The following is an 11407-nucleotide window of genomic DNA, read 5'->3' as shown; positions in this document are numbered from 1 at the left end:
TAGTTACATTATGAATTGATCAAAAGGTTCTATATAGAACCCCTTTTTTGATATAAGAGTGTATGCTTTAATTAAACACATTATTTCCTCTTGCTTCTAGCTAACATTTAGTTTGCAACAGCACACATTTGTAAGAACCTGGCTGTTTGCCACACAGACCTTGGCAACATAGTTGCAAAATATGAATTCGATCTTCCCCCTGCCTTAGAGAGCTAACGTGTTGGACCTCAGCTAGCCATTTTTCTGACCAGGCGAAATCATGCAGCAGCATCATTGATATGAATATAAATGGCAATGCAAAACAGCTGAAACAAATTAAAGGGAATGTTAGCTGTCATTTCAGAGTTGGTGTGACTGGGTTAGCATTTGTTAGTTCTTGCTTTTTAAAATCCCCAGTACACTCTGGAGTAGGGATAGAACCCTCAAGGTTCTTTGTCTTCACTGGGTATATACACTGAGTATATCAAACACTAGGAACACCTTCCTAATATTGAGTTGCCCACAATTGCCTGCTTTAGCCCTCAGAACAGCCTCAATTCATCGGGGCATGGACTCTACAAGGTGTCAAAGCGTTCCACAGGGATGCTGGCCCATGTTGATTCCAATGATTTCCACAGTTCCACAGTCAAGTCGGCTGGATGTCCTTTGGGTGATGGACCATTCTTTATACACACGGGAAACTGTTGAGCATGAAAAACCCAGCAGTGTTGCAGTTCTTGACACAAACTGGTGAGCCTGGCACCTACTACTATACCCAGTTCAAAGGCACTTAAATCTTTTGTCTTGCCCATTGACCCTCTGAATGGCACATGTACACAATCCACGTCTCATTTGTCTCCAGGCTTAAAAATCCTAATTTAATCTGTCTCCTCCCCTTCATCTACACTGATTTGAATGTTGATTTAACAAATGACATCAATAAGGGATCACCTGGATTCACCTGGTCAGTCTATGTTATGGAAAGAACAGGTGTTAATGTTTTATATACTCAGTGTACGTTGAACCTTTTTTAGTAAAGGGTTCTTTAATCTCATCCAAAGAACCAAAAGGTTCTATATAAATCCTATATCCTATATAAAGAACCTTTTTTTCTAAGAGTTTATGATTGCGAAAGAGAGTGCTCCTGAAACCAGTTTTCGAGATTTGAGCCACTGAGTCCACTTAAATAACCTAAACTAAAACATAATGTAACGCTTAACATCTATTCATTAGTTAATTTATGAATATGACCAAAAATGTTCTGTCCTTGCTGTGACCTCAATTAAGTATGGTTCTTGCCTCAAAGCCCCATGCTCTAACTTCTCAGAGACAGTTTTTTCCGAATATGGCTTTGCAACATTGTGGATTGGTATTAGGCCTAGGCTACTCATTGCACTCAAATAATTACATAAACATTGACTTCTGTGTGCAGTCTCTTAAAGTCATTTTAAATAATTACTGCACTTAATTTCATCATTTATCAATGACTGTGGGTTATACGGTTCATGTACGATTTTCATTACGTCTGCGTGATTAGTACTTCTGCTGAATGCAGCTCATTTGAGTGGATAAGAATGTACTTGTCTGGGATAACACTGAAGCGCAGGCCTATCTCACATACCTAATTAGGATTAACAGGGCCACACAACGAAAAGGACTTGATTTATTTCTACTCTTTGAGCCTGTTCCCACGATGCTTTATTTTTAGAATCCATGGGCTATTGCTGAAATTAACAATCCTCTAACATACTGTACCAATATCAGTGGTGTCAGTTCAGCTAAACCTAAGGTATGGCAAAGTAGGGTGTGTAGAAGTTGAAGCTCATTTACTGCGTTTGTACCCAATTTAAAAACTCTGAAATGGTATTTGGAGAACAGCAACAAATAACACAAATGACCTTTAACCCTACTAAGCTATATGGAATTGTTTTAATTATTACAACAATATTAGGTTTAAAGGCAAATTTCAACGCTGCTTTATTTTACTGTATATGTCCATTAATATGTCATTGTCATATCATATGTTTCATAAAAATGTAGAATTTCTGTATCAAATATGAGCGTTTCATATGTAAAACTGAGGTAACATTTCTTATAAATTTTTTCATTTCACCTTTATTTAACCAGGTAGGCAAGTTGAGAACAAGTTCTCATTTACAACTGCGACCTGGCCAAGATAAAGCAAAGCAGTTCGACACATATAACAACACAGAGTTACACATGGAGTAAAACAAACATACAGTCAATAATATAGTAGAAAAATAAGTCTATATACAATGTGAGAAAATGAGGTGAGATAAGGGAGGTAAAGGCAATAAATAGGCCATGGTGGCGAAGTAAATACAATATAGCAATTAAAACACTGGAATGGTAGATTTGACAGTAGATGAGTGTGCAAAGTAGAAATACTGGGGCCTAACAGCTAGAATTGCCCAGGAGGGGATGGCTGCCATATTATGGGCTCCTAACCAATTGTGCTATTTTGTGTGTTTTTCGCGTTGTTTGTAACTTATTTTGTACACAATGTTTCTGCCACCGTCTCTTTTGACCAAAAAGAGCTTCTGGATAACAGAACAGTGATTACTCATCTCAAACTGGACAAAGATTTTTTTCTTTAATGATTCGGACGCAAAAGATTTACTGCTGCTACCGGACACGGCCCAAATCCCCGTCATTCGCATGAAGAGGATTCGTCGATAGACGGGACACAGATCAGGGTGCCTTGCTGGCTGGTTTTCCGTGCATTGGCAAGACAGAACAGCTACCTCCAGTAAGACACGGGGTAGTGGCCTGTGTCTATTTGTCAATAACAGCTGGACCACACTATTTATCAAGAGAGTTTTCATCTACAGTACCAGTCAAAAGTTTGGACACACCTACTCATTCAAGGGTTTTTCCTTATTTTACTATTTTCTACATTGTAGAATAATAGTGAATACATCAAAACTATGACATAACACGTATGGAATCATGTGGTAACCAAAAAAGTGTTAAACAAATCAAAATATATTTGATATTTGATATTCTTCAAAGTAGCCACCCTTTGCCTTGATGACAGCTTTGCACACTTCAGAAGTATCTGCATTCACCAAATAGTGGGTGGTTACCCTTACATATATTCTCCAGACTTCCCCAGAGGGAATTGTTGATATGTTGTCAATTATTTTTTTCTAGATAACATTTTGCTTGGAAAAATGTGCCAAAAATACATTTAACTTAGGCCTACATGTCTTTAGTATTTTACAGATGAAAGATAAAAAATTAAAAAAGTTTTATCTACAATCTGCTTTGGACAAGTCCAGTCTTGGAGTGTCTTAACAAAATGAAACCAAAATATTTTGTCTGACTTTGTCCAGTGTCCAGAAAATGAAATAGATGCATAATACACACTATTTTGTCACAACAAGGCCGGCTTCAAATGACGACATGAATGTGAAAGTAACCGGTGCGTAAAACAGCTGACTGCGAATGCAAACTACAGTATGTCAGATAAATACTACACATGCGTTGAAATAAAATGCATACATCAAAGGACTTACTTAGGCCTACAATTGACAGGGATGCATGAGACAAACAAACTCAACCAAAAAAATGATGAAAATCACAAAATAAAAATGGAAAACCTACACATGCCTTTTTAAAGGGAGCTAACGCCCCACCCTTGATTCAGCACTGCTGAATCAACAGTGCCTACATACTGGTAATCATAGTGGAGCTCCGTGGCGTGGTGCTGAATGGACAGCGCCTCTGTCTTGTAGCCAGCTATAGAATTATTTCATTTGTGGGCAGTTTTAAATCTTCTGGGCACAGTTAGATAGCCTACAATACGTATATGAAAATCATAACTGGCACGCAGACCTTTACAAATGGTAGGATCAATTGTAAATTTGCATTCCACATGGAAAAAGGTGTCTGATGCCCTTGTGGAACGGCTCATAAACTGTACTATGACAGTGTCATTGTCTCGTGTGCTTCAAATCAACATTGTCCTGTGCGCTTCCTGCTCATTTTTGCATTGCCTGTCTGCATTATTTGCCAGGGAAGGGAAACATTCTGCGAAATATTGACGCATTGTATCAACAAGGTGGCTCTGAGAATATTGAAACATTGTATCAATGAAGGAGGCAGCTCGGAGAAAGTTGAAACATTTTGTATATCTCAAGGCTGCTCTGAGAATATTAATTGTATCATAGTAGCCAACGAGGAGGCGGCTTGTGCACATTTTTAGCTTGTCGCTGTCTTATTGTGTTGCCTACACAGCATCTGGGTGCTCATTATATGCAAAAAAAACATCCCAACATCCACACTATAGCTAAATAACTTAGCAATGTTTAATGATGTTTTACCAGCAAGATTGATCTGTTAGAATATATCATTTTAATTCAGGAAGATGGACAAGCAAGACTGATAGAGTGAGAGGTGGGAATTCATTATCAGAGGCAGGTAGGCTACAGGTAGGGAGCAGGTAGAGGATGAATAGTAGGCTTACAGCAAGAAGGAAAAAAAAGTTTGCCCTTTCTAAGTATTCATTATTTGCATTATCTCAATTATCATTCTGTCACTGCATGACAATGCACATTTCTTATAGCCTACAGTTGTTATTGTCTTTGAAGCCAAAAACAGGAGAAGTTGTTCAGTTGTTTATTTTCATACCGATACATGAAACCAAAATTGCACGAGCTTACTGGGCGAATCAATTAAAATATCAATTAGGCATACAGCTATGACAACCGATATTTTATTAGTAATAAAATAGGTTTTGGTGTCGAATGATCACCAAAAAGGAGGGCTCCTCCACCTCCCAACTCCCAATGTAATTAACCCCTGGATATCAGATTACAACAGGGCCTACAAGGCAGGGTTCAAATGCTGACATCAAATTCAAAGTAATCTGTGCACTGCCTAAATGGCTGACCGGCAAAGAAAACTGGCACTGTCTCTGCTCTCTGCTTTCTAAAAGTGAGACAAAAGGCCTGCAGGCTGACAGCTGCTCTCCAAGCAATGCTCCACATGGTCCTAAAGCCAGCCTCTAGTATGCTAAACAGCTGTTGCATTTTAATCAGGATTGGAGTGATTTCTGTAAAAAAAAAAAAGGGCCTACTTTATTTTTGGTCTTGAGCTAGGGTGCCATACCCAACGGATGCCCCTGACCCTCACAGCCAGTGAACTCTGCATTGAAATTCTTAATCAGATTAATTGGGTCATTTTTACAGTAGCATGCTGACATACCACATTTCCTGAGTCCAGAATAACACAGCTCCAGACTGAATGCTCAATTACCAGGACTAAAATAGCCAGAGGTTCATGAACAACAGTGTTCTGAAATGGCCTTCTGTCATAAGAATGAGGCCACTTTAACATGGAGATGAGATTGTCCCTCTGTTATACTGAGAGGACAGGATGTGTGGGCCAGACAGCTAGTTGCCCGTATAACTTTCACCTCTCCAGCCCTGGCATATCAGTGACAACAAGGCAAGGCTTAGACATAGGAAATGAAGACGGTTTAAACTGCAGTATTGGCATTCCGTCTAGTGGGTGTGCGCTGTGCAGGCTTTTAAGAGTCTGGTTTGACCCTATTGTGTTGACTGGCCCTGCTCCACTCTGCAGCAGTGTGCGGTGTCCCTTTCTCCCAGAAGCACAAGTTCGGGCCTGCGTGTTAGGATATCAAGCCTATCCATTTCCTGCCATGTGTTATCTCCAGGTCACAGTGCCTCTGAGCCCCCGCCTCCCTACTGCATTCTTTCTTCATTCTTTCCTCGTAAGACTACAGTCTTCCTCGTAAAAAAAACGGCAAACCCCTAGAGGGTTGTATAACACCGGCCCCGGCCACTCTCCTCCAATCACCTCCCTCGGTGGTGGCTGCTGCGGCGACAAGAGAGCCCATGCTTTCTATCATTCCGTCCGCAGCGTGACTCCCGAGACACAGTACACCCTGCCTGGCCTGCCCGCCCGTCTGGCCACACCACAGCTGTGAGAGCTCAGGTTCTCTGTGGTGTCTGCCTGCCTGAGGGAGGGAGACAAACAAACGAGAAAAGGAGAAAGCACACCAACCAGGCTGCTGTCATTTCCTGTTTAATGTTAGCCCATGCTGAGCCATAACTCGTGCTCCCCCTGATACGGCCCAGGAGTCTGGTTGCAGGGCTGAAAAATAAATGGACAGGTCTTCCATTACCACTGAGAGCTGCCATCATTTCACTGGGCGTTGGGGACATGTTGGGTTCATATCCTCTGGAAGGAATTCAATGATCGGTCTGCTGATATCTGGTGTGATGATACCTATAGTTTAAGTGTGAGTGTCTGTGTGTGCATGAGAAGGAGGAATTTATGTGTAGGCTTTGTGTTTGAGAGAAATTATGCAGATACAGTAAGACAAAAAAAATGGATTAAGAACATGGAGAGAGGAACTATTTTACCTGACTCATTACTCTACATGGGATGTGCAGACAAGACATGACATGCTGCGCGATTGTCTGTGCGACTGCATACGTGTGAGATAGGATAATGGAAAGAGTAAGATTAGAACATGTTAGCCAGATGGGTGGATGGGTCATGTCATAGTTTGATGGACTAATTATTTTAATGGTGAATCCTGACTCTCTCCAAGGTGTTTCTATCTGCCATGCATTCTGGGAATCAAACTGTTAGCATCCGTTCCTGCTTCCTTTAGTGGTTCTGTTTCTTCAACGGAGAATGATAGAATCATTCAGGCTGGAGCAAACCTACTGGCAGTAGAGACAAGGATGCATCTTTAAATACACCCAAACAGCTACACAGACTGAATTAGTAAAGTGACATGTACAGTGCCTTCAGAAAGTATTCACATCCCTTGACTTTTTCCTCATTTTGTTGTGAATCAATACACCCAATCACTACAAAGATACAGGCATCCTTCCTAACACAGTTGCCAGAGAGGAAGGTAACCACTCAGAGATTTCACCATGAGGCCAATGGTGACTTTAAAACAGTTACAGAGTTTAACGGCGGTCATACAAGAAACTGAGGATGGATCAACAACATTGTAGTTCCTCCACAATGCTAACCTAATTGACAGAGTGAAAAGAAGGAAGCTTGTACAGAATAAAAATATTCCAAAACATGCATCCTGTTTTTAACAAGACACTAAAGTAATACTGCAAAATATATGATAAAGCAGTCCACTTTTTGTCCTGAATACAAAGTGTTATGTTTGGGGCAAATCCAATACAACACTCTCGATATTTTCAAGTATTGTGGTGGACGCATCATGTTATGGGTATGGGAGTTTTTCAGGATAAAAAAGAAATGGAATGAAACTAAGCAGAGGCAAAATGCTAGAGGAAAACCTGGTTCTGTATGCTTTCCACCAGACACTGGGAGATGAATTCATCTTTCAGCAGGACACTCACGTAAAACACAAGTCCAAATCCACACTGGAGTTGCTTATCAAGAAGACAGTGAATGTTCCTGAGTGGCCGAGTTACAGTTTTGACTTAAATCTACTTGAAAATCTATGGCAAGACCTGAAAATAGTTGTCTAGCAATGATCAACAACCAATTTGACTAAGCTTGAAGAATTTTAAAAGGAATAATGGGCAAATGTGGCACAATCCAGGTGTGGAAAGCACTTACAGACTTACCCAGAAAGACTCACAGCTAATATCACTGCCAAAGGTGCTTCTATGAAGCATTGACTCAAAGGTGTGAATACTTATGTAAATAAGACATTTCCATATTTCCTTTTCAATAAATGTGCAAATATTTCTTCAAACATGTTTTCACTTTGTCATTATGGGGTATTATTGTGATTAGATGGGTTAGGAAAAAACACTATTTAAGGAATTTTGAATTCAGGCTATAACAAAACAAAATGTGGAATAAGTCAAGGGGTATGAATACTTTCTGAAGGCACTGTGGAGCTTTTGTTGTTTTTTTGGGGTGATGCTGAGAGGAAAGATGACAGGCTGTCACTACTGTGTCATCTCCCCACCACTGAACATTTTAATAATGCATTTATTACACAGGGCAGACATTGTAAACAGTTTTATTTGATACATGTATGCGCCACATTGTGCTGGCTGCCTGAAAGGTGATGTGCTGTACTGCCACGTCTTGCTTCACTTCAGAAAGGTACAGAGGATATGCTTTTAATCTTGGCTGAGGATCACACAGTTGCTTTGAACGCTGCGTTTCTCTCTCAACAAAATAACTCACATGCATGGGTCTTATTTGCCAATTTTCCATTCAGACTCGATGCACCATAAAAGGCGAGAGCCCTTTCTCCTCCTCTGCCGTCTAAACACAGGCTTGGCCCAGTGGGTATATGAAGCATAAAACCCAGCCTTTGCTGAAGCGAGCGGCAGATAAAGCAGAGGCTGGAAATCCGCTGCTGGCCTGGGACCTTCACAGCACCACACACTACTACACAGCCTCCCCAAAGCTCTGACTTTTTAATATCCAATAAGAATTTATTAGCTTGCATTTGACAATCTCCTGAGCCCCTCTTGGTGGTGGCCGATAAGTGGGCCCATGGTTTTCAGAGATGATTAATGCAGCTCAGTCCTGGCATGGCACCATGGCCCCCTTTCCCTCCTCTACTCTCCTCCTTACTCACCCTGGGTTATTGCTCTGACAGCCATGAAGGAAAGACTGTGAGGAAATACTGGCCCATTTGACGTACTGCACTCTACTCATCTTCATCTGGGGAAAGGAGATAGAAAGACAAAAGGGGAGCGAGAAAGAAAATATACACAGTGAGAGAGAAAGGTGGTTCTCTGCTCTCCGCTCCTCCCTCACTGCTCTTTTACAGAAACGGAGGAGCACTGAGATGCAGAGCTATGCTACACTATGTGAGGGAGGGTGGAAGACTGGTGCACTGTCTAGCAACTCCATTAAGGAAGCAGTGTCCAATCTCCCAGATTGCACCCACTGACCTGCTACACCAAATCCCCTATTAAATAATTAAACAATTGAAAAACATTAACTGGCTTATTGACTCTGGCCTGCTTAGTGCATTGTGGGAAGCCCTGCCTTTAAGTAAAGTCCATTGACGCACACGTGCGTCACACGGTGATGTCATTTTTTTAATTAAATAGCTCCTGTGTGTTTATGCTGGAGACTTACCCTTTCTTGTAGGCCTAGTGGCTGCATCTCAATCCCCTCTTTTCGCCGATATAAAGTTTGTGCCAATTCCATAACATGGGGCTTGTGAAAACTTCCTTTTTATACATGAGAAGATCTGGACAAGGAAATCGTCAAGAAATCATATGTTAAACCTGAACTCTGTGACCTAAAAACTAATAGGTCAATAATATTGAAAGAGGAGACTCTCATGAACACAAGCTTCAGAGGAGTTGCCTGAAGGTAACCCAGTACCTGTCACGCCCTAACCATAGAGAGCCCTCTGGGTTCTCTATGGTGTATAGGTCAGAGCGTGACTAGGGGGGTTTCTAGCGTTTCTATTTCTATGTTGGTATTTGTATGGTTCCCAATTAGAGGCAGCTGATTATCGTTGTCTCTAATTGGGGATCATACTTAAGTTGCCCATTGTTCCCATCTGTGTTGTGGGATATTGTTTTCAGTTAGTGCCTAAGTGCGCTCTGTACTGGACGTTCGTTTATTCTTTGTTGTTTTTGTTAAGTTTCACTTTGTAATAAAGTATGTGGAACTCTACGCATGCTGCGCCTTGGTCCGCTCCTTTCGACGAACGTGACAGAATATCCCACAACTACAGGACCAAGCAGCGTACCATGGAGGTAAAGGAGAGCTGGACATGGGAGGAAATAATGGGTGGATGCGAGACCCTTCTTTGGAGGGTGTCGCCAAGGAATCTGGAAGGACAGTGATGATGCCGGGGTCCGCGGCCACAGAAACCCCATGATTGTTTAAGGGGGGGCACAAGTTGCGGTCTGCTGAGCAGAGGAGAGAGCCAGAGACTGTCTGGCAGTCGATGGAGGCGTTTGAGGAGGGATACTGGAGAGAGGTGTTGGCGAGGAGTATGCTGAAGCGCAGGCGTGCTAAAGAGCGTGTCATCAGTCCGGTGCCATCTGTGCCGGCTCCACGCACCAGGCCTCCAGTGCGCCTTCCCAGTCCGGTACATCCTGTGCTGGCTCCCCGCACTCGTCCTGAGGAGTGTGTCATCAGTCCGGTGCCACCTGTGCCGGCTCCACGCAGCAGGCCTCCAGTGCGCCTTCCCAGTCCAGTACGTCCTGTGCCGGCTCCCCGCACTCGCCCTGAGGAGTGTGTCATCACTCCGGTGCCACCTGTGCCGGCTCCACGCACCAGGCCTCCAGTGCGCCTTCCCAGCCCGGTACGTCCGGTGCCGGCTCCCCGCACTCGCCCTGAGGAGCGTGTCATCAGTCCGGTTCAACCTGTGCCGGCTCCACGCAGCAGGCCTCCAGTGCGCCTTCCTAGCCCTGTACGTCCTTTGCCGGCCCCCCGCACTCATCCACTAGTGCGTGTGTACAGTCCGGAGTCTCCAGCGACAGTCTACAGCCCGGAACCTCCAGCGATGGTTCACAGTCCAGAGCTTCCAGCGACGGTCCACAGTCCGGAGACTCCAGTGACGGTCTACAACCCAGAACCTCCAGCGACGCTTCACAGTCCAGAGCTTCCAGCGACGGTTCACAGTCCAGAGCTTCCAGCGACGGTTCACAGTCCAGAGCTTCCAGCGACGGTTCACAGTCCAGAGCTTCAAGTGACGGTCAACGGTCCGGAGCTTCCAGTGACGGTCAACGGTCCGGATCTTCCAGTGACGGTCAACGGTCCGGAGCCTCCACTGAGGGTCAACGGTCCGGAGCCTCTGGTGACGGTCAATGGTCCAGAGCCTCCAGTGACGGTCAACAGCCCGGAGCTTCCAGGGATGGTCCACAGCCCGGAGCTTCCTGCGCCGGTGCCATGGCTGGAGCCTTTCTCTGCGCCGGTGCCCAGTCCAGGCACGGCGTCCAGTCCTGCTCCATGGCCGGAGCCTTTCTCTGCGCCGGTGCCCAGTCCAGGCACGGCGTCCATCCTGCTCCATGGCCGGAGCCTTCCTCTGCACCGGTGCCCAGTCCGGGCACGGCGTCCAATCCTGCTCCATGGCCGGATCCTTCCTCTGCTCCGGTGCTCAGTCCGGGCACGGTGTTCAGCCCAGCTTCAGGGCCAGATCCGCTGTCTGAGCGGGGGCTACGTCCCGCACCGGAGCTGCCACAGATGCTAGTTGCCCACCCTAACCCTCCCCATCTAGGTTCAGGTTTTTGTGGTCGGAGTCCGCACCTTTGGGGGGGGGGGGGGGGGGTTACTGTCACGCCCTAACCATAGAGAGCCCTCTGGGTTCCCTATGGTGTATAGGTCAGAGCGTGACTAGGGGGGTTTCTAGCGTTTCTATTTCTATGTTGGTATTTGTATGGTTCCCAATTAGAGGCAGCTGATTATTGTTGTCTCTAATTGGGGATCATACTTAAGTTGCCCATTG

The sequence above is a fragment of the Salmo salar genome, chromosome 16, assembly GCF_965601325.2.
Source record: "Salmo salar chromosome 16, fSalSal1, whole genome shotgun sequence".
NCBI classification, from domain to species: domain Eukaryota; kingdom Metazoa; phylum Chordata; class Actinopteri; order Salmoniformes; family Salmonidae; genus Salmo; species Salmo salar.
Note: the sequence above shows the minus strand (reverse complement) of the source record.